This window comes from Aedes albopictus, chromosome 2 (assembly GCF_035046485.1).
Source record: "Aedes albopictus strain Foshan chromosome 2, AalbF5, whole genome shotgun sequence".
NCBI lineage: Eukaryota > Metazoa > Arthropoda > Insecta > Diptera > Culicidae > Aedes > Aedes albopictus.
The window spans coordinates 275,119,740-275,145,050 of NC_085137.1; the positions used below are offsets into that span (position 1 = coordinate 275,119,740).

At 36.1% G+C, this 25,311-nt stretch overlaps 1 protein-coding gene across 1 annotated transcript in view; it reads right to left on the bottom strand.

Moving 5' to 3' along the window:
- The window catches only part of LOC109425229 (protein bric-a-brac 1), a 63,504-nt gene extending 38,511 nt beyond the window's left edge, over window positions 1–24,993 (bottom strand). The window contains exon 1 of the mRNA XM_029880304.2: window positions 24,805–24,993. The gene's annotated coding sequence lies outside the window, so the exon portion shown is untranslated. The remainder of the gene's footprint in view (window positions 1–24,804) is intronic.
- Window positions 24,994–25,311: the final 318 nt, after the last annotated feature.

Sequence of the window (25,311 nt, forward strand, 5' to 3'; positions counted from 1 at the left end):
AATAAATGGAAAAAGTGATTTTGAAAAGTTTTGTTTTTAAATATTGTTTTTTTTTTCTTCGTAAACAATGTCTTAAACATTGAAAACTTTATAAAATACAAATATTCTATAGCTTCACATAGAATACAAACAAGTAGGTAGCACAAAATAGATACCTACAAGTTTTCAACATTGTTTTTAATTCAGCTTCATGTTTGTGAGAGTGTAGGTTCGATTCTTGCTCCATTTGGTGAAAATTTTCGTCAAACGGAAAATTCTTCACTGGGTGTTTTTTTTTTTTGTAATGCCCATCGTCTAAGGTTAGCAATTGTTCAATGTTTAGTCTGTACAGCCTCTGGTTGAAGACGATGTTTTTAGAATGTTTGTTCAATCTATGATTGTCTGATTGCTTCGTTGAGATAAGTTAATTTTAAATCCTAGATTTTTGTTGAGATAAGATTATATTTCTTAGATTCTTACAAAAAACAAGAATTACAGCAACTAAATTGTATTGCTGAGGTTAAGACTTTAATATCCATTAGAAACATCTTAAATTTTAAAGGAACCTACAAAAAAAAGTTTTTGAGGTTAGCCTGCAAATTCCTACATGTATTTTGAAACTTTGAAGTAGTTTAAAAATTTTATATGAAACATCGAAAAATCCATAAAGAACTTCAATGAAAATTTTCTGACTGAAACATCAACATTTGCATGGTGTACACTCCATTTTAAATCTCCACAATATTTCTCGATGAAGAAAACTAAGTAAATAAAAATTCTGATAATTTAAAACAAATTCTGGAACTCGATTTGAAAAGGTCGTATGTGCTTTCATCGATAGTAGAAATATGGATGATATTTCGGTGGCTGTTAATGATAAAACGGAAAGCCTATTTTGTAAGGAATCGGTTGTATGTACAGGTACTCTTCGATATAACGTACAAAAAAGTTTTCTCTTTGTACGTTATATCGAAGTGTACGTTATATCGAAGCAGAGAAAATTTTAATATTTTTTATGTTAGTTATGATGAATTCGACGTGAAATTAAACCCAGATAATGATTTCGGTGAAATACACAAAAACATTATTGAAAAACATGAGTTTTCATGAAAAAGTAATTTCGTTTTTTGTGTTTCGATATAACGTACATTTTGCTTCGATATAACGTACACAAAAAATTTCCTCAATTTGAGCTAATTTTTGTTAAGGGGCCGTCCATATACCACATGGACAGAAAATTCATGGTTTTTGACCCCCTCCCCCCTCCCCGTGGACAAGCGTGGACTTTTCATTGACCCCTACCCCCCTCCCCCAATATCCACGTGGACATCCGAAAAAAAAGGTTTTTTTTTTCATATTTCCAAAATAAATGGAAAAAGTGATTTTGAAAAGTTTTGTTTTTAAATATTGTTTTTTTTTTTCTTCGTAAACAATGTCTTAAACATTGAAAACTTTATAAAATACAAATATTCTATAGCTTCACATAGAATACAAACAAGTAGGTAGCACAAAATAGATACCTACAAGTTTTCAACATTGTTTTTAATTCAGCTTCATGTTTGTGAGAGTGTAGGTTCGATTCTTGCTCCATTTGGTGAAAATTTTCGTCAAACGGAAAATTCTTCACTGGGTGTTTTTTTTTTTGTAATGCCCATCGTCTAAGGTTAGCAATTGTTCAATGTTTAGTCTGTACAGCCTCTGGTTGAAGACGATGTTTTTAGAATGTTTGTTCAATCTATGATTGTCTGATTGCTTCGTTGAGATAAGTTAATTTTAAATCCTAGATTTTTGTTGAGATAAGATTATATTTCTTAGATTCTTACAAAAAACAAGAATTACAGCAACTAAATTGTATTGCTGAGGTTAAGACTTTAATATCCATTAGAAACATCTTAAATTTTAAAGGAACCTACAAAAAAAAGTTTTTGAGGTTAGCCTGCAAATTCCTACATGTATTTTGAAACTTTGAAGTAGTTTAAAAATTTTATATGAAACATCGAAAAATCCATAAAGAACTTCAATGAAAATTTTCTGACTGAAACATCAACATTTGCATGGTGTACACTCCATTTTAAATCTCCACAATATTTCTCGATGAAGAAAACTAAGTAAATAAAAATTCTGATAATTTAAAACAAATTCTGGAACTCGATTTGAAAAGGTCGTATGTGCTTTCATCGATAGTAGAAATATGGATGATATTTCGGTGGCTGTTAATGATAAAACGGAAAGCCTATTTTGTAAGGAATCGGTTGTATGTACAGGTACTCTTCGATATAACGTACAAAAAAGTTTTCTCTTTGTACGTTATATCGAAGTGTACGTTATATCGAAGCAGAGAAAATTTTAATATTTTTTATGTTAGTTATGATGAATTCGACGTGAAATTAAACCCAGATAATGATTTCGGTGAAATACACAAAAACATTATTGAAAAACATGAGTTTTCATGAAAAAGTAATTTCGTTTTTTGTGTTTCGATATAACGTACATTTTGCTTCGATATAACGTACACAAAAAATTTCCTCAATTTGAGCTAATTTTTGTTAACAAAGCTAAAACTGCAAGAATACACTGATTTGAGTGATTTCGTAGCTTATCTGAGGGTTTTTCACGGGAAAAATTTAAATGTTCTATGTTGTACGTTATATCGAAGCAAAATGTACGTTATATCGAATTCGCTATATCGAGGGTACGCTATATCGAGGGTACGTTATATCGAAGATTACCTGTATTGATTTTGTAAAATTTCAACAATTTCCGCTATAAGAAGCGAATCCAACTAATCGAATATTATATCGACAAAAGCACATACGACCTATTCAAATCGAGTTCCAGAATTAGTCTGTGCATCAATACCATGATTTTGTCCTTGAAGAAGTAACTTACAACTAAAATACAATGTATAATAAAATAAAATGTATGAAAGAACTGTTGAAGAGAATCTCATCAATAATGCGACATAATTAGTTTCGTTTGTAGATTCTTGTTTCCTAATTTATATGTCAATGTTGTCCACGTGGACATTTGACGAACCCCACCCCCCTCTCCGTGGACAAGCGTGGACTTTTCGCTAACCCCCTCCCCCCTCCAAGCTGTCCACGTGGTATATGGACGGCCCCTAACAAAGCTAAAACTGCAAGAATACACTGATTTGAGTGATTTCGTAGCTTATCTGAGGGTTTTTCACGGGAAAAATTTAAATGTTCTATGTTGTACGTTATATCGAAGCAAAATGTACGTTATATCGAATTCGCTATATCGAGGGTACGCTATATCGAGGGTACGTTATATCGAAGATTACCTGTATTGATTTTGTAAAATTTCAACAATTTCCGCTATAAGAAGCGAATCCAACTAATCGAATATTATATCGACAAAAGCACATACGACCTATTCAAATCGAGTTCCAGAATTAGTCTGTGCATCAATACCATGATTTTGTCCTTGAAGAAGTAACTTACAACTAAAATACAATGTATAATAAAATAAAATGTATGAAAGAACTGTTGAAGAGAATCTCATCAATAATGCGACATAATTAGTTTCGTTTGTAGATTCTTGTTTCCTAATTTATATGTCAATGTTGTCCACGTGGACATTTGACGAACCCCCACCCCCCTCTCCGTGGACAAGCGTGGACTTTTCGCTAACCCCCTCCCCCCTCCAAGCTGTCCACGTGGTATATGGACGGCCCCTAAGTAACTTATCCTTTTTACGATAGTTAACTGATTTTTATTGTTTTTTTTTCAGCAATGTACTATTCGGTCATTGGTAATTTTTTCCACTTCTTACCAATCGAAGCGCAGCTAACGATTCAACGTTCCAGGTTCCACATTATCGACCCAGCAAATAATAGTGATCAACAAGAAGTGCATCCGTCCGAAGCGCCAGATGATGACTAACCGGTTTCTTCAGAAGATGAAGCGTTCGCTACTGTAGATCATTACGGCCCGGTCCAGGTCGGCTATCCATCGAAGCCCCTATCAACAGATTCAGTTGTGACCCCCCGCCGTGACAGCTTGTGTTCCGGAAGCTTGCATCATGTGATTTGTGGATTATTGATTAAAATAAATAGACGATTTTAGTTTGACCTTTTTTCCGGATCTGCAGTGAGTTATTTTGACTAAAAAGTCACGTAAAAATGACACGAAAGAAATTTAAAATGGAATAACATTTCAGGTAAAATTTACCTAGTTTTCATGTGGAAGTTATTGACAATATCACGTCAATATTACCGGAAAATCATGTCTGATTTACCTGACTTTTCATGTGAACTCTCGGATTCAATTTTTCTTTGGGTTACGTGTCATTCCGGTAAAACTTACACAGGGTGTCGACTCAATTTTGAAAATCAAATTCCCTGACTTTCCCTGACTTTCCAGTCACTTTCACTAAAAATTCCAGGTCATGTAAATCTAACCTTAACGATATCTGCTCATGAGATGAAATTCAGTTTTCTGAATTTTCCTGCTTTTTTTCTAGGAGTGGAAAAATAGAAAAAAAAACCAAGTGAAATGCACCAGATTTTTTCCAATACATTTGGGGCATATTTACAGTATTTCTTCAGAATTATTCTACCTGATACGCTGTGCTGAAAATAACTTTCGACAAGTCCACAAAAAATTCCCTAATTTAGATAAAAATTCTTTAAGAAGACCAACTTACATTTTTTTTAATAACGCCGACATTGCAACTAGGATATTTGAAAGACATTACTCCTAGAACACTATTAGGGTGACATCCCAATTTTGTTTTATAAGTTAGAACTACTTTAGATGTTCAGAATTTGTGGCTGCAATTTTGTCGCAAATTTCGCATATTCATAATGAAAAAATCTCAAAATAAAATCCGTTGAGCACTCTACAAAATCCTTCAGCAAGAAATTATGTTGTATAAATTATGTTACAAAATACTTTTAATAGCTCCATCAAGCGCTTTCGAAAATTCGTACGGGTTTGCTTGCTAAGCATTCATTGAAATCGGTTGAATCCTTAAATAAGATTACAGGATGTCTAGTAGATGTTTCGATATTCTTCCCCACCCCGATTCCCTTCCCCACGTAGACTTTTGTTCATACAAAATTTTTGAAATGTGTATGAAGACCAGGCTTTGGCCGGACAGTTTTGTTTTCAGAATTTAACCCACATAGGTATTTTTATCAAAGAATTAAACCTGCATATAATACTATCTGGTACGCATCATTGATAATATCGGATGTATTCGTGAGTTATCAACACAGATATTTTGCCGTACCAAGAAACACTTCTAAAGTTCACCCAAATTTTTAAATTTACAATAATTTAAATAGTGGTCTGTTCGAGAACACAGTAGAAAACTTTTTTGAATCTTGGAAAAAAAAAACTCTAAAGAATGCTGTTTCACGATGTCACCAAGTCATGTCACGAGTAATCTGAAAAAAAATAATCATTTAAATCATGTGAGGACTATGCCAGGAGACCAGGAGAGGATGGCGTTTGGATACAAAACTTGTGAAAGGCATGCGAAAAGTCTGGTAAGGATTTGTCAAGGAAAGTTTGCTAAATAATTTTAGAAAATTCATTGGAAATTGTATTTGAGTTTTGCAAAAGAAGACTAGTTCAAGGATCTGGGTAAAATATTTTAGATTTTTTGGGGTCAAGATATCACCATGAGTTAAAAATGTATTAAAAAGGTGTGAAGTAACTTGGGAATCCAGTTCTCTAGTGCATAAAATTTTAATTGCCTTTAGAAGTGCTTAAAGCAGAGCGTTAATGATTAATCATAAATTTAATCATGATTATTGATTTAGATTAATCAAAAATCATTAATCATATCACAAAAATTTCTCTAATTAATCATCAATCTTAATCACACTGATTTCGCAATTTAATCATTAATCAATAATCATAATCATAAGAAAAAAGTTAATCAATCATTAATCATTCATACCCTAAAATGATTTATCATATAAAATATATTATTCAATTAAAGTTGGTTTAATGCTGCTCTAAATATTATAATTTATGATTCTTCTTTCAAAAATCTCCCAGACAGAGTTACTTTTTATTTTTGAAACTTCAAAAATATTTTAAACAGCAAATATATTTTAATCACATCCAGTTTTTTGTGATTGATTAATTATGATTAATCATGATTTTTTATCAATGAGCCATTTTTAATCATTAATCATAATCAATAATCACAGATAAAACCAAATTTAATCATAAATCATAATCTTTAATCATCCTTAAAAGCAAATTAATCATTAATTATAATCAATAATCACCGAAATAAAAAAAATAATCATCAATGATTAATCATGATTACAATTTTTGTTAATCATGAACGCTCTAAGAACACTAAGTTGAAGAGGCAGACTAAGCTTCACTGGGAGCTTATATCTAGAATGAATCAGACGAAGTACTACGCAATCATTTCGGGAAAATTTTCCAGGGATTATTACTCAAGTTTCAACTAAGATATCTCCAGAAAATAATAAAAATTACTAGTGGTCTGAACAACAAACTTCTGGACATCGCAAGACATTACCCACCAAAAAATTCATTAGCAACCCATCAAGATGCAGGAGTGAGGCATCTCAAAACAATATCACCAAAAGTTCGCCAAACATCACATTGAGTATAGTGTCATGTACTTTTAAGTTTTAGATTATTAACCGGACTTATAATTTTGTTATGAAATAAGGCTTCATGTTAAAATGCAGAATAGCATTACGTTAACTGAATGCTACAAAAATCAGGATGAAGTTAATACATTGATTTGATCGTAAATCAGAATGATGGACGTTACAGTTTGAAGAAACAATTTAGCAAGTTTTTCAAATTCCATAACATGTGGTATAACTGGAATACATCGTTTTATGATTATCGTGGAAAAATTTCCCTGACCATCAACAAAATTCCCTGACTTTCCCTGATTTTCCAGGTCCAAAAATAGATTCCCTGACATTCCCTGACTTTCCAGGTAGTCGACACCCTGTACATGAAAAAGTGGATGGACGAAAACTACCTATGTTTTCATGTAAATCGGACGTGAAAACTTTTCAGAGTGTACAATCATATTATGTGTTGCGCGAAAATTTTTGAGCGCAAGTGCTTGTATACCTCCGCCAGTACGGTAAATCGTGTTGGTGTTTTCGGCGCAGTATTCTTTGGCCCATTCGCGCACTTATTGTAAAAGACACCAGAACGATTAAACGTACGAGCGGAGATCTATTAGCGATTTTGTACCATTTTCGCTCTCTATTTTCTTGCAACGGATAATATGAGCCTCTGTACGAATTTGCCCTGTCCTGCTCACTCCCACAGAAAATTTGAAAACAGCGCGCACAGTAAAAGTCACATTTGACTTTTACTGTGCGCGCTGTTTTCAAATTTTCTGTGGGAGTGAGCAGTACACCAGATTCGTGCAGAGGCTCATTATAAGCGTATTAGTATTGTTCGTGCAGTTGAAAATCGGAATTTTTGACACGCGAAAATTGATGTTTCTCCTAAACCGTGTGTCGGACGTACGTCGGGCACAGTGCGCTGGACAAAGGGCCAGGTCCGCTGTCCAGCGCACTACGTCCGACGTTAGGTTTCACCTATAGATTTTCAGAAAATTCGATTGTCGGGTGTGAGGAAACTTCGGGTTTCAACCGCGACGACAATAACTTTGCAAAATAATCAATTGCTTACTAAGGAAGCTAGGGAACTAGCCTGTCCAAAATACATGAATTACCCTACGCGCAAAATAGTCAGGATTACATCCAGCGTAACTTGAATTTTTTTTACTTTTTTTACGTTTTTTTTTTGGAAATAACGCGGTTTTTTACGACGGTTTTTGAAACAACGCGGTTTTTTACGACGGTTTTTGAAACAACGCGGTTTTTTGAAATAATGCGGTTTTTATGCGTTTTTTTTACGCGGTACCATTACCGCCGTAAAAAAAAAAACTTCAGTGTATGTGCTACCACCCCTCAGCTACAACCCTGATGCCGTGATATGAAGCCGTCATCTGTCACTGCGCTTGGCGCGAATCAAAAAACAGTTTTTGTCACCCCCCCACTACTTGACAGATGAGCTCAGTTTCGCGTACCTACTTGCAAATCGCAGATGTCGCTACTGTACGTAAACAATAGTAATCCTACATTATAGAGATCTGCGGAGGCGGCCATTGTGAGCCAATCGTGCAGAGAGAACTGTCAAAGTGTGAGCCAAATGAACATGCTTATCGTTCGTAGGAAGGCGTCGTTTGAATGGTATTGCAATCGGAACTAAATAAATAAAAATTATTTATTTTTAATATCGAGAAATTGGCGGCATATGTAGGGGTATTAGGGGCATAATGGACACCCTAAGCAAATGAGTGCGTTAGGCCTGTATAACAGAGTAAAACTTAACATATTATCAGTTGACTTACAACTCTAACTTGTTTCCTACGTCTTTCAATCATTTACAGCAGGTAGAATGTCTTTATTGTGAAGAAATAACGAATTGTAAACCGTGTGTTTTTCAGGGCTGGCAGGAAAGGTACGGGGCGAAATGGACACCCATCGGGGCATAATGGACACCCCTGAATATTTTATGCTAATTCTTTGGTAACATCGACCAGTTAAGTAATTTTCCTACGGAGACCAATACCACAGATATAATACTCCATCTTAGACGAGTTTAGATAACATCTTAGTTAATTAAATAAACTTTAGGCTAAAATAATCGGATTGGTTATTTTCAAACGATCTAAAACGCCTAACAGTATGCAATGTGCGTACATCCATTCGTAATTGCCAGTGTTCATTTCGCCCCGAATCGACTACAACATTTAAATTGCTATTTTAAGTAAATTCTGATCAAAAATAAAATACTTCATCCAATGATAAATCTTCGTAAACATGTAGATAACGTAACAATTCACTTGTTTTTATGGTAAACACACTTAAACACTCGTAATACCTTATTTGATGCTGCTTCGAAATTATAAGAATTTCACCATATGAAAAACATATTTCAATTTCAATGATATTTTGGTTATTTTGGAGCAATATAAATGGTACTTTTGAAAAATAGAACCATGATTTGTTACTTTACACTTATATATTAAAAGTTTTACATAAAAGTCAACGGTTTCGGCAAAAACAGGGGTGTCCATTTCGCCCCGGGTGTCCATTATGCCCCTAATCCCCCTATGTTTAGTAAAAAGATAAAAATTTATTAATTCTGCTTTCAAAAGCTCATGCTTATGACGACACTTTTGTTGCTGAACTTGTCGAAAAAACTTCCATTGCTGCTTCTTGCTTCACTTCTGCCGATATGATAAGCGTAACACTTTTGCATTGAATTTCAGATTTCTTCGATTGCTCCGCTATTTCAACAAAAAATTGAAAAAAAAATTCTACCATAATTAGAATATGTAAACAAAACAACTTGCACCACAACGAAGTCACGCAAAAAGTTTGAACATCTAGCTTTGTGGTAAGTGTTGGAAGCTGTTGTAAACAAAACAAACAGCGTTGCCGAATCGACGTATGCAACTTCCATGCTGAGGGTGACGGGTTCGATTCCCGGTCGGTCCAGGATCTTTTCGTAAAGGAAATTTCCTTGACTTCCTTGGGCATAGAGTATCTTCGTGCCTGCCACACGATATACACATGCAAAATGGTCATTGGCAGAGGAAGCTCTCAGTTAATAACTGTGGAAGTGCTCATAGAACACTAAGCTGAGAAGCAGGCTTTGTCCCAGTGAGGACGTTACGCCAAGAAGAAGAAGAGGAGGAACTTCCGCTCATCTCTATGTAGAGGATTTCTAGTAAACAACGGGTCCATCCTTCACTGACGCAACATTTGTCAATGCGAAAACATCTTTCTGTTTCATGATGAGTGGATGCCAACAAGAGGCTAGCGTTTTGTATCAAAAGGACGTATTCAACAGAAGCGCAGAAATTAGTGTTAATTAAATTCAAATCATTTTGATTTGTTGCTGTAAAAAATGTAACAAAAGCACTTGTTCAAACGATATAGGCTAATCCAGATGACCCCCAATTGTAGAGGCGCTTGGTGAGATAAGGAGAAAATGGCTTGTTTACATATAAAAGTCAATTTTTTGTCGTCAAATTTTACTCATTTTTTGCTCTAGAAGTTGCTATTTTCCATTTGCAAAGGCTTCCATTATCATCATTCTTGATGTCCACGCCGGCAGACATCGGATTGGCCAGCTAATAAAAATCCGGAAGATCGCCCTCCGGAGGCATAGCAAGAGCTCCTCAAATTAATCACATAAATTGTTCGTATGTACCAACCGAATCTAAGCGCAATTGAAAGAGAATTAAATTTTCTTTCCAAAAATTGCTCGTTTGTTTCTCTACGATGCGGAATTCAATACGAAAAAGTGAAAAAAGTGCACTTTTCCTATGCTGAGCTATGGCACTATTTTGCGACTATTTTGCCTTCACCCGTTTTATAGATATAATTTTCACTTCTAGTAAATGTTAGTGTAGAATTAGCATTAAAGTTAAAATACACATTAATAAAAACTAAAAAAAAACTTCCAGTAAACAAATTCATCATACCGCACTTAAATTGCATTTTCCTGCGCCAGAGAAGCAGAAACAACACATTCAGGGCTGGTAGCAAGAACTGATAGTCAAAATAGTTATTTTAGTGACCAAATCCTCGAAAATAGTGACCAAATAGTGACTTGCAGATAGACAAAAAGTGGCTAAATAGTGACTTTTGACGATTCTATAACATTCCCCAGAAAACCAATCCCCAGAATGTACTATTCCCCAGAAATCCATTCCCCAGAATGTACCATTCCCCAGAATTCCATTCCCCAGAATGTACCATTCCCCAGAAAGAAAATAAAACTATTGTTTTATTTCTGAATGGTTTATCTTCTTCTTCTTTATGGTTCTACGTCCGCACTGGGACTTGGCCTGCCTCTCTTCAACTTAGTGTTCTTTGAGCACTTCCACAGTTATTAATTGAAGGGCTTTCTTTGCCTGCCATTGCATGAATTTGTATATTGTGAGGCAAGTACAATGATACTCTATGCCCAGGGAGTCGAGAAAATTTTCCCGATGCCGATAATTTCCTGAAAAGTGCAACTCGAAAGAACAGCCTATGCAAAAGAAGGGAAAATTGTTGATGAACATATAAGCAGTTGTAATGCCAACAATTCTTATAAATACTCAAACATTTTTTTAACGAAGAAGGAAACGTAACACTCTGATAATTGCCATCGTACTTCGATTTAACGGTTTATTTGAGGGTTGACCAACTGCCAATCCGCAGCGCTCGCATCGTTTTTGTTCGAGTTTGACACTACTGCCACCTAGTTGATGGTTGGCCAAATTCAGTCCTTTTAGAATTAAGGCGAAACTGGAAGCATTTCCTCACTTTTTGGTTTTTGATTTTTTATTAAATAACGAAGCAATATTTTCAAAATCGGTTTTCGTGCACATGTAGAGTATGGATCAAGGTATCTTCTGATTTTTTTTTTGTAGTGGAAAATGTTTTTCGTTTTTGCAGAAACCATTTTTGAACAAAATTTCACATAAAAATGGTTTCTACAAAAACGGAAAACATTTTCCACCTCAAAAAAATTCAGAAGATGCCTTGATCCATACTCTACATGTGCACGAAAACCGATTTTGAAAATATTGCTTCGTTATTTAATAAAAAATCAAAAACCGAAAAAATGAGAAAATGCTTCCAGTTTCGCCTTAAGCGAATCTGTTTCCGACACTAAAATTTGAATCGAAAAATATTCGAAGTGTTACGTCTGTTTGTCTGCGGTGACATTGTTTTCCTTTCGGCATTCAAAAACCCAACACGGTTCCTTTTTTTAAACAAGCTTTTTTAGAATTTAGGCAATTGGTACAATTATAGGAATTATAACTGCTTTCATTTTCAACATAGATGTTTCCTTCTTTGCTGCATAGGCTGTTCTTTCGAATTGCACTTTTCAGGAAATTATCGGCATCACAGCTGTTTACTTTTTCAACATAGATTTCCCCTTCTTTTCTACATGGGCTGTTCTTTCGAGTTGCAATGTTTAGGTAATTATCGGCACCACAAGCACAGGTGTTTAGAAATACACATGTTGTTGTGGAAGTTTCGTTTTGGCTATGAAAATTAGTTTGACACTTGTAGGACCGGTACTGATGTTGTAAGGGCGTGGCAAACTAGATGTTGGCCACACGTAGTAATCCTACATTATAGAGATGTGCGGAGGCGGCCATCGTGAGCCAATCGAGCAGAGAGAACTGCCAAAGTGTGAGCCAAATGAACATGTTTATCGTTTGTAGGAACGGTATTGCAATCGACAATAAACGTATTACAAATATTTATTTTTTTATCGAGAATTTGATGGCATGTAAATTTAGTAAGAAGATAATATTTAATTGATTCTGCTTTCAAAAGCGTACACTGAGGATACTGTTCGTATGCTTTTCATAGTTTGCATCTTATGAATCAGTAATTTTTATTTTTTTCATCATTTCATAGTTCTCGTATGCTTTTCATACATTGAAAAGCGAAATCCATAAGACTTGTCGTATGAAAAATCTCATAAGAAGCATCGTATGAAAATAATAAGATGTGTTATATGAAACACCATTGCTAAAAAGCAACAGAACCTTTTATTGGCTTCTAACCACGTCAACTTTCGAAGCGTCAATAGGCGTATGAGTAAAGCACGCACTCGTCAACCTTGACGTTCCTGGTTCGATTCCAGGTTGCGATTTTTTTAATTTGTGTAAAATATTTCATAAAAGTATGTATGATAGTCATACGACATAATTTCAGATTTTATACATTAACGGTATGGTTTTCATACGTGATTGTTAGGAAATTTATACAGTAACAATATGACAATAATAGTTGGCGCTTTGAATCCAAAATCATAGTTCGTAACTATGATTTTCGCAAGAAATTCTTGTGGCAAAAAATCATAGTTGATTCGTATGATTTTCGGAGTTGCAGTATCCTCAGTGTATGTATGCTCATGAAGAAACTTTTGTCGCTGCTCTTCTCGAAAAAACTTTCATTGCTGCTGTTTGATTCACTTCTGCCGATTTGATTCGCGATATGGTCCACTGCACGAATTTACGCTGGCCTGCTTACTCCCACAGAAAATTTGACGTTTGAGCGGTGCCGACACCGCTCAAACGTCAAATTTCGTGTGGAAGTAAGCAGGCCAGCATAAATTCGTGCAGTGGACCATTCTTTGCAATGCATTTCAGATTTCTTCGATTGCGTTGTTATTTTTTTTTTTTTTGAAAATTTGGGAGAAAAAGTTCGAGTATAATTAGCAAACGTAAACAAAACAACTTGCACCACAATAAAGTCACGCAAAAAGTTTGAACATCCAGCTTTGTGGCAAATGTTTGAAGCTGTTGTAAACAAAACAAACAGCGTTGCCAAATCGACATATGTAACTTCCGCTCATCTCTATGTAAATTGTAGAGGATTTCTAATCACACGAATACTCGCGACATTGACATTTTGTGGCGCAAAAACAACACACTTCTCAAAAATATTTTTTTGGAATATAAACACGATTGGGCTGATATTTTTATGCAACTAGTGTAGTATTATCCAGAATCATTCTGACCATAGAATGTGCGTTGTTTTCTGCATCATTCGACCAAATTAACCCGATTTACCCTATGTTATCCAAGAACATCCGCGCCGGGATGAATAAAATTATGCGTGCAAAGGTAGCGTTTATAAATGACGTAGGCTATATTCTCACTTAATATTTCTTTCATTTCATCTCAATGCTCATAATTTCCCCTTTGGTCTATCCAAAGTGAGTATTTCTATACTGAATGATTCCAATACAATCACACACATGTTGTTCAAGTTTAATCATTTTTATTAACTGTTCGGCCCTCAGAACATCTGGCATGAATAGCCTGAGCAATAAGTAACGTAAAAAGCATTTGTTACAAAATAAAAGTGCTCGACACACTGTTCAACGTCGGGGCACTTTAGGGTAATAGGTACAGTCGATACAAAACACGAATGTGATATCCTCTGTTCTAACACAGTCAGTCACAAGAACGTTGCAGTTTTGAAGCTTATCCACATCCAAGCTTTCGAAGGGTAATATTGTTGACGATGGGGTGTGCATCGCATGAAGAAGAGAACAGTACGCTTCGTTGCAAACGATGTTGCGCATGTTCGATCGTTGTTGACTGCACCCCCTATATATTTATAATCTCTTGCACCCTTCGTATTTGGAAAAAGCATAACTGACATTGAAAGAGGGACTCGTGGGACTGTAGATAGAGAGAGAGAGAACAATCCAATCAAAGAGGTTTCGTTTGTGTTTTGAGTCTCAAAATATTGGATCAGAAGTTTCTTGAGCGATTCCTTCTTAACTCATATTTTTTACGTACACGGAACCAGAAATCAACCCAAATATAGGTTCTTTTCACTCATATCGGCTCTTCCGTGCGAGAACCCAAATTTGGCTAAACCGCGTTGAAGCTCTGAGTGGGTAGTTTCCTTTTGATCCCGGCAGAAAATTGAAACCCATCGCAAAGTTCTTTCTACTAGAAATCCTCTACATAGAGATGAGCGGAAGTTGCACACGTCGATTCGGCAACGCTGTTTGTTTTGTTTACAACAGTTGCCAACACTTGCTACAAAGCTAGATGTTCAAACTTTGTGCGTGACTTCGTTGTGTTTCAAGTTGTTTTGTTTACATTTTCTAACTATGGTAGATTTTTTTTCCAAAATTTTGTTGAAATAGCGGAGCAATCAAAGAAATCTGAAATTCATTGCAAAAGTGTTACGCTAATCATATCGGCAGAAGTGAAGCAAGAAGCAGCAATGGAAGTTTTTTCGACAAGTTCAGCAACAAAAGTGTCGTCATAAGCATGAGCTTTTGAAAACAGAATTAATAAATTTTTATCTTTTTAATAAACATACATATGCCGCCAATTTCTCGATATTAAAAATAAATAATTTTTATTCATTTAGTTCCTATTGCAATACCGTTCAAACGACGCCTTCCTACGAACGATAAGCATGTTCATTTGGCTCACACTTTGACAGTTCTCTCTGCACGATTGGCTCACAATGGCCGCCTCCGCAGATCTCTGTAATGCAGGATTACTACTTTCTACCCATCGTTGACTTTCGAAAGTACCCTAAATTTCAACCCAAATGAACACGCTTTTGGGTAAACGACAAAAAACCCAAAGTTGGCTTCTCGCACGGACATTATCGGCTAGGTACCGTAAAACGGGGTATCTTTGATAATGCGGGTAACTTTGATAGTACGGCAGGCATTGTGTAATTTATCTTAAAACTATGATTCCTTCAACCAGTTAAGAAAAAGGTAAACGTAAATCAATTCTATACATATAAAAGCTCATCTTAGATGAATTTTCATTAAAATCTAGTTTATATACAACTTTTTGGGCAAAAAATAAAAATTGATATTTTTGTCATTTAACAACCTCTTCAAACAATCTGCTGTACGACTTCGTTAAACTATTTTTTCAATGAATGGACTCTTATTCTCGATAGATTCATCATAGTAGATTCCAAATCTGGCCTTGAATCTCTTAGCGAAGTGTGTTTTTGCGAAATGAAAGCAATTTTGTAAATTGGGATATTAATCTCCATACATTGATATACGCCTAAAAGTATGCAATGCCCTTGTAATTTCATGTATTTTTTTTTTTTTAATTTCATGTAGATAAATATGTGTTGTTCAAAATTTGTTAATAAAACATTAAAAAAAACTACCCAAAAAAAGCAAACTAACCATGGATAGCATGTAATCATATGTTGATGTACCGTTAAGCATTTATTATTGCAAAGATAATGATTTTTGATAGCTAAATTTATTATGTTTTGCACTCAATACTCCACAAATTCATTTGTATATGTAGAATTTGGTAAAAAATCAATGTTTCGATATAAAAATTCTTTCTAATATATTCCACAAGCCTTCTCTGATCATGTTCATACTACCCTCAGTGTACCAGTAGCCGCTCGTGTTCCAATAGCCGCTCACGAGCGTAAAAATTAGGTTCACCACCATAAATACAATATTTTTATCACGGATATTCAAAATGTGCGTGCCGAATTACATTTAAACGGGGAGGATTGCACATATTTATGCCAATAAACATCAGTTTCATGGCGATGAGCGGCTATTGGAACACGAGCGGCTACTGGTACATTGACGGTACTAAGATTTCAATCTGTGATTATTTTTTGAGATTTGATGTGTTTTTAGGGCATTATCAAAGTTACCCCAAAATGAAAAACTGATTTTCGGTTATATGAAAAACTAAAAGTTATCCAAAATATTTCAGATCATCAAATCTTTTAATTGTAATTGATAACTGATAGCCCAGTACTTGTTTTAAAAATATAAAACTCGGGGAAATACTGTTTAATGTAAAAATATTGAGAAAATTCGCTAAAAATCTATCAAAGTTACCCCATTTTACGGTAGCTGCTTCTCGCTTTGATTTTGACAACATTGCGAAGGGGAGAGCGAGGAAACAACTCACTGCTGGGCAAAAAGTTCAAGCGGTTTACTTATTTTTGCGTTCTTTAAACGTATTTTTTAGGTAGTATGTTTTTCCGTGTATGCCACCATTGTGGGCCCACAATCACTAAACTTTCTAGGAAGAATGTTCATATTATGAATTAGCAATATGTATGACGATTTTTTTGAAAAGTGCGCAAGCAAAATTGGTGCGTTTACGGTAATGCTTGCATTATGATTTATGAAGATCCTTAAAACCTTCTCAAATCCATCGACCTGGAACTGTTCTTTGATAGCGTGACATCAACTAACTCCAATCAGCCCGCTTCGGCTCCCTATTCCGCTCACAGCAATTGTTTTGAATGGAACCAGGAACAGAAAAAGCGACCGGAACCAGATGATATCACGGTAATAGAATCTACTGAGCCCCAGCGGTCCCTCCAAGTTTATCGAGCATTTCTGATAAATATGCCGAAACATATTATCAGCCATAATCCATTTGCAGCACTCGGTTTATGATGAACCTGTGGAAGCGTATTAAAGTGTAAAAGGTGATGATATTGCGACATTTGCACCCATTTTCGTCCGAAATTCATTATCACCACAGTCGAATTTTGCACACGACTTCACAGCAGCTAGCATACACAAGTTCCGTTGAGTTCATCAAAGGGCGTCGGATGCACAACAGGTAAACAAAATCAGTTTGATTAATGTGAAATGTCGCTGGGAAATGATGATTCAGTGGATTTTCAAATTATCACAGAAGTCTAAAGAAGTCTAAGAAACTCAATATGTTTCACTAAAGAACATTACAAAAAAACATCATATCTGACTATACAATGTATAGTATACATGTCAATGGTTGCTCCTCCCTGATTGATCTGAGCTGCTGGTACCAATTGCACTGAGATCCAAATGAATAAGGGCTGGGACACTCTAATTATTCTTAAAGTGCAATTTAACCCTCTCCTTCCCATGGTTGCTCTAGAGCACCACAAGTTTGGAGGTGATATATTCAAAGGATATGATGTCACTTATACAAACTATACCTGAAACAACTTTTTTTTTACGTTATTTACAATATCCAAACAAAAAATGCGTAACTTGAAAATAGTAAAAATCTTATAAAAAATTGTATGTTTTTCTGAAAATAATTCAATGTCAATTTCAACAATTTAGAAACTATATTTTTTTCTCTAAAAAGGTTTTGACAAAAATACTTATATAACAATATGAGTGTATACAATTCACATCACGAATAAAACTAAAAAATCAACGCTTACTTTGGTCATAAACTTCACTTTATTGGTGCATCAGAGCACCGCTGGGCAGATGACAACTATGGCCAAACATGTCTAAAAGTCTTATCTGAAGAAGAGAGGCTCTCTTTGGTTTTTCTCTCTTCCGTTAATATCACAGCTGTTTATTTGTATTATGATTGTCTCCTTGCATTGAACGATGGTCAAAACTAGTAATCCTACATTATAGAGATCTGCGGAGGCGGCCATTGTGAGCCAATCGTGCAGAGAGAACTGTCAAAGTGTGAGCCAAATGAACATGCTTATCGTTCGTAAGAAGGCGTCGTTTGAATGGTATTGCAATCGGAACTAAATAAATAAAAATTATTTATTTTTAATATCGAGAAATTGGCGGCATATGTATGTTTAGTAAAAAGATAAAAATTTATTAATTCTGCTTTCAAAAGCTCATGCTTATGACGACACTTTTGTTGCTGAACTTGTCGAAAAAACTTCCATTGCTGCTTCTTGCTTCACTTCTGCCGATATGATTAGCGTAACACTTGTGCAATGAATTTCAGATTTAAAATAGCGGGGCAATATTTCAAAAAAAAATTGGAAAAAAAATCTACCATAGTTAGAAAATGTAAACAAAACAACTTGAACCACAACGAAGTCACGCACAAAGTTTGAACATCTAGCTTTGTAGCAAGTAGAAATCCTCTACAGAGAGATGAGCGGAAGTTACATACGTCGATTCGGCAACGCTGTTTGTTTTGGATTACAACAGCTGCCAACACATTTTGTTTTGATTATGTATATTTGTTCAGTCCGTACTAGCTCGTCGAGCAATAAAGAAGTTACAACGTAGCTCGGTTGTTGGCTCAATTTCTTCCATCACGCAAATCCCGGGACGGTTATTGTTATTCTATCGGTTCGGGAGTTTAAACATATCCGCTGCGCCCGGGTAAACCAACAGGTAATGGACCCCGGTTTCGAGAAGAAATTGTGGTGAAAGTGTTCTCTTGTCGAAGAAGCATTTTGTGTGAAAGATCTGCGTTGTTATGGTTCATGTGAACGTTCTGATTGATTCCCCGCCGGCGGGATCAGTGCTGTAATGACTTAGCAGCTGAAGAAAGTTTTGTTGTCGGGAAAAGTGAGGGAATAAGTGTCGTTTTTGGGGGAGAGTGAGGCCAACTACGGAACTGAACTAACCAGTACGGACAGTGTGAGCGATTTTTGCTCGCGGAGGAGCGATAGGGGAAGTGCCACAGTGGTTCAGAACGGCAATTTTTTGAAACGATTTGTGATTGACGCAAAGTGTTGAACATGACTGAGACGAAGATAACATTCGATCGTTTGAATGATTTCAACTGGCCGACATGGAGATTTCGAATGGAATTGATGCTCATGAGGGAAGACATCTGGTCGACGGTGAAGGACCCGAAGCCTGATCCGGCGGATATGACTTCGGCTTGGACAAGGAGAGACGAAAAGGCTCGAGCGCTGATTGGGTTAGCTTTGGAGGACAACCAATTAAGCCACATTATGGATGCTGGAAGTGCGAGAGATGTGGGACAAGCTCAACGGCTACCACGAGCGAGGATCATTGTCCAATAAGATCCACGTCCTACGGAAATTATGTTCAATGCGCATGAACGAAGATGGAAGCATGTCCGATCATCTTGTGGAGGCTTCGGAACTAGTACACCGTTTGACTAGGATGGGAGAACCGTTGAAGGAGCATTTGGTTGTGGCGATTATGCTGTCGAGCCTGCCTGAATCGTATGGTCCCCTCGTAACAGCTCTGGAAGGTCGTCCGGAAGAGGACCTCACATTGGATTACGTCAAAGGAAAGCTGCTGGATGAATGGAAAAGGAAGTGTGAAGTCCGGAAGCAGGAGGTGTGTGAAGAATTAGCATTAAGTTAAAATTCACAAATAAAAAAAAAAAAAAAATCCGGAAGCAGGAAGAAGAAAAAGCCTTGAAATCTACTATTCAATGTGAAGACCGAGTTAATAGAGTTTGGACGTGTTACTACTGCGGGCAAGTAGGCCATTTGAAGAGAAACTGTGCTGCATGGTTGGAAGAAATAAGAAGAAACAAAATGACCAAGAAAAATCGATGGCACTGCAGTATCCGGATCCGGGAAGCAGTAGCGGTTGTCATGGAGTGTGTTTCACGGCGACGAGTGGAAAACATAAGTCAAGTGATGAAAAGTGGATCATCGACTCCGGAAGTACGAAGCACATGACCAATTCAACAGATAGTTTAGGCTGGTGGAACCCTTGTGCTGAAAAGGTTATATTAGCAGATGGTAAAACTGTAACGGCCAGAGGAAGCGGACAAGGAAGGATCACGACACGCGGACGGAAAGGTACGTCGGTAGAGATAAAAATCGAGGAGCTGATGTTTGTTCCGGAGTTATCCGTTAATGTATTGTCGGTCAGCCGGATTACCGAGGAGGGCTATACTGTGCGGTTTGGTTCAAAAGATTGCATCATAATGGATGGTGAAACTGTAGTTGCCATGGGTGTGAGATACAATGGTCTGTATTATCTGGATCAGTAGGAACGGAGCTTTCAAGCAGGAGGAGTATATTACTGAAGACGTGCTAACGACAGTTGGTAAGGTTAAGTGGGCTGCACTAAGGAGGAGTGTTGGAGAACAGTAGTGGCAGCCCCCTGGTAGCAACGACGACAGATGAAGAGTGTAAATGTTTGAGTGTATGTGTTTGTCGACGAAGCATGAAAGCTGATTTGTTTTGATTATGTATATTTCGACAATGATTTTTCATAAGGGCCTAACTGACTTGATCGATTTCTCTTCATCGACTCTCTCTTCCGCTAATAACTTGATGAAAACAAACAAAATCATTATTCTTTTTGTTTCTATAGCAATATGTAGTCGTCTGCTTCGCATTTCAATCAAAAAATCTTTGGAAACTCAATACACATTCTGTGATAACACAAAGAGAGGATCGATGAAGAGAACTCGAAAATGTCAGTTAGGCCCAAATGAAAAATCAGTGTCGATTTGTTCAGTCCGTACTAGCTCGTCGAGCAATAAAGAAGTTACAACGTAGCTCGGTTGTTGGCTCAATTTCTTCCATCACGCAAATCCCGGGACGGTTATTGTTATTCTATCGGTTCGGGAGTTTAAACATATCCGCTGCGCCCGGGTAAACCAACATGAGCAACTATGAATCAGCTTAGGCCCTTTTGAATTGAGCTAATTTTGAGTAAAAAGAAGTTAGTTTGCATAAGTTTTCTTATATTTTACGTGATTATACAAAAGGATCAGATTCAAATCAAAACCATGAAAAATCTGATTAACGTGCCAAAGGGCCTAAGTAAAATTGATTACTAGTCTAACATGGGCCCTTTTACTTCGACTTAGGCCCAAAAGGAACTATGTGTTTCTAGTCCTTGACTTGGTTAAAAGTTAATGTAACTGACAGGTTTACGTTGAATAATAAATTACAATTACAATTACAATTACAATGTATTTACATAGGCCTTTTGAAAAATCATCAAAAAAGTCATGGTCAAATGGGTTTTTGGCGTGGGTGAGGAAGTGTATCGATAGATTACGTGAAACTTGATAGGAATAACGAAAAATCTCGTTTGTTTACATTTTCGACTTAGGCCCAAATGAAAAATCAGTGTCGATTTTATTATGTTTAAATTTTGCCATTTTTTCACTCACAAATTTCAGTGTAAAGCTTTGGCTACATTCTTTTGTGTTCGTCTCTCATGTTTCATATAATAGAATCATTAAATAGAAATAGAATCATTTAATCATTTAATCATTTAATCATTAAATTTAATCATTTAATCATTAAATAGAAATTAAAAAACAAATTTTGTTTTTTTGACACATTTTTTGAAGGAGGGTTTTACGTGGGATTAAATTTATATTAGACACATTATACCGTGACGTTACAACGTTTTCACGCCTTTTCTTAAGTAGCTAGTTACTTAAGTAGCCGTTTCCATATAAAAATCAACTTGATTGTCAAAAAATGGATGTCGCTGAGTAGCTAGTGGCAACGAGGAATAGCGCATACAATAAAATGCTTAAAATCATTTTAAAGTAACTCTTTTTATAAAACGGCTACTTTGGAGGCCATACTGAAGCGACCGGTAGAATACAAGTAGCCGGTAAATCCACAATATTATTGTTAACTACTTAAGTATATTGTTCCAATAATACTTCAAAAATGTTTGTTTCCTTGACCTCTCCTAAACATTTAATGTAACAGGTTCGCGTAATTGATTAAATAAACTATTATACTATTATTATTGCATATTCGGATTTCTTGTAAAATTTCCAATAAGTATAATCTGTTGAACAATTAGTTTTCATAGGAAAAGCATGTTAAAAATGGGAATGAGTAGCGTGACGCTACAACGTTGTAACCAACAGATACATCAAACTGACACCATACAATAGCGACGTATCTGTAAGCAACCCGGTGTATGTATGTCTATTTTTGTCAAAATTCATTGTGAAAATAATATGGAAATAATAATTCTCACTTAGTACATATACATGCTATTTCCCATTCCCTGGTGATGTAAAGCACGATGAAACTTATGAAGTCTTTTTATATAAAACTAGTGAAATGGTCATCAACATTGTCCATGAATTTACTCAGGTCAGTGAAAAAGTTAGATACATACGTCCTTTTGAAAAATTATGCTTGAATTTATTGCACACTCTGAAATAGTAGAAATCATGTTAAGTTTAAAATATAGTCATTTTTGTCATTTACGCGATTTAAATGTATCCTGGTATAAAAAGTATACTGTTGTGACTTAATAATTTAAACTAAGTCAAATTAAAGCGAAAAAAAATTGTCCAATGTTTTGGCCAGAGTCGAAAAACAGTTGCTTTGATCGCCGCCAGCATTTTCAGTCCAGTTGTGACTTGTCCGCTTAAATTTCCAACAATTTTTGGCGAAAAAAAAAACTAGTGAATTTTACATTATTTCATTGGGAAATTGTTTGCACCAGAACAGTATTGGCCGATACCTAACAAACCGAATTTATTTTAGGCTTGCATTGCAAAATGCATCGACGCGGGGCGAAATGCATCCAAATGAACTCTCAAAAAAAAAGTAAATACCTATGCCGCACAAGGACTGTGTTAAAAACACACATTTTTTAAAATTGCTCGTACGCTCACATTTTTGCAAAATATCAATATTTTTCGGTATCTGAAGGTGGTTTATAAACCCAGTGAGGTTGCCATATGATCGAAATTATTGCAAAATAGGGTAAGGGTATGTGTGCCATCAGTACTCTTACGCTCCCATATTCATCCTATTCGAAAACAAACGAATACGGCACCGATTGATTCCGGTCTTTTTGTTTTCATGCATGCTCACTTCTAACAAAAAATATAAAAACAAGAAACAAAAGAAACAGTGCTTCAATCCTTTGTTTTTCGTAGAATGAAAACGGGATCCACCTGCTTAATAAGGGAACCAATACCCTACATGCTCATGTGAGCGTACGAGCAATTTAAAAAAAAATAATGTGTGTTTCCAACACAGTCCCTGTTCGGCATGGATGTTTACTAAAAATGTGCAGGCCGAACACATTTTTGAGCGTAGCCGTTTTTGCGTGAATGAGCCTCCACCGGAATCCGAGTAATATCCCGAGTTCAGTGAACCGCTCGTTGTCGGATGGTGCTGAGAAGCAGAACCTCCCACATCCGGAAATTGAACAATCGAGGGCAAAATCCATGCATCATCAGCTGAAGAAGGAAGTGCAAGGCGCCGAGAATGTCCCGCTCGGAAGGCGTTCCGGAGAAACCGACAAAAATCTAATAAATTTTATTTATTAATAAACGTAATAAATGAAACGAGTTATAGGGTATCGCGCTACTTGGGCGGTGGCTTCTATATTCGTCTGTTTCCCACTATAACTCAGTCAAGTTTGAACCAATTGACTTGAAATGGTGTACACGGGTAGATACTATACCTATCTCACCGCATTCCAAAAATTGTGTCAATTGGTTCAAATTTGATTGAGTTATAGCGGAAAACAGACGACAATAGAAGCCACCGCCCAAGTGGCGCGATTCCCTATCTGCCAATGTGTTTCTTTTTCTAAAGATAGAAAACAAAAACATCTATCCTACATAAATTTAACTAGGTTACGTTCAAATCAAAGTTATACTGAGCCAGTATAGCCTGCATATAAACGAAGCCTAGGGTCAACCAGGAGAAAATGATTTAGTATGGGATTTATACTATTTAGTTTAATATTTTTTCTGAATGCAGAAATCACCTACGTTTGTTTATAAGCACACACAAAACTTGTTTTTTCTTCTCTTTAATGTAAATAAAATTAATATGCATTAATCTAAATACATATGTTGAAAAGTTTCTTGTCTTCTTAGTTGCAGCTTCATTCCACTGACGTTTTCGAATGCTGCACTGTACGGTACCCTTCAAACTTTGGTAGTTCCTCACAAAATCCTACGGTCCTACTTCACGTTGATTTACCCCCGAACTTCTAATTTGGAACGAGTACGCCAACACGATTCATATTTTCCATGCACTTATACGTGTAGGCGTGTATAGGCTATTTTCAGCGCATCCGTAATCTCCACACATACTACTGTGCACTCGTATTTCTTCACAACAAATATTCGCACCAGTCTACACAGCGAACCACAAATTCATCAACACTAATACACATGAAAGTTCGATCTTGTTGCACTTACTGAAGTACAATTATGGCAGGTATGGTTTTCTGAAAATGAACAAAGCCAACATAAAACAAAATGGCGGACTTTTCAGTATCCAGAATTTTCAATTCCAAAATTACCCGGACGTGTAATCTCTGCATTATATAGGGCACTTGGTATTCCGATTCATTGATAATGTATTGTTGTCATATTGTTCATGCATTGTTTTTCAAATCTTATTAACTCGAACGTATAACTCTAGCGCAGTCATCCACATTTTTCACTACACCTACGCCCCACTGGAATTCTATGCGAAATGCCTTGGCCACAAACCAAATCTTCTTGCTTAATCACATTATACACGCATTATACAATAGCTTGCCTTACCTTATTTAGCACAGTCTTCATTTAAAATCACACAACTAATACTAAACTTCACTTTTAATTTTTCGCAATTTCCACAATGGCGTCCACTTTGTTCTCCACCCCAGCTCACTTTGAACAAGCAATAACGACGACCGACTAGAAGAACCGACTTGTGCTGTACTGACTGAGACGATGGTACACTGACTGACTACGAAAAAAATATACAATTCACCAACACCACGCTCGTGATTGAACTTGTATATGTGAAGATGCTTGCCAGAGTTAACTGAATCTGGATGCGATGTGATGTGGGCGACACTTTACACATGACAAATGTGACATCACTGGCATATGAGATCGCCGTAGGAGTAAAAAAGAAGGCTAGCTCTCTATAGGGCACTGCATGAAATTCTCTCCTACTCTTTCACTCTTACAGAAATTTTGTAAACAACAAGGCCAAGAAACGTCAAAATCCCATATAAAATCAAAACAATGCAGTGCCCTATCGCTACACCTCAATAGGGCACT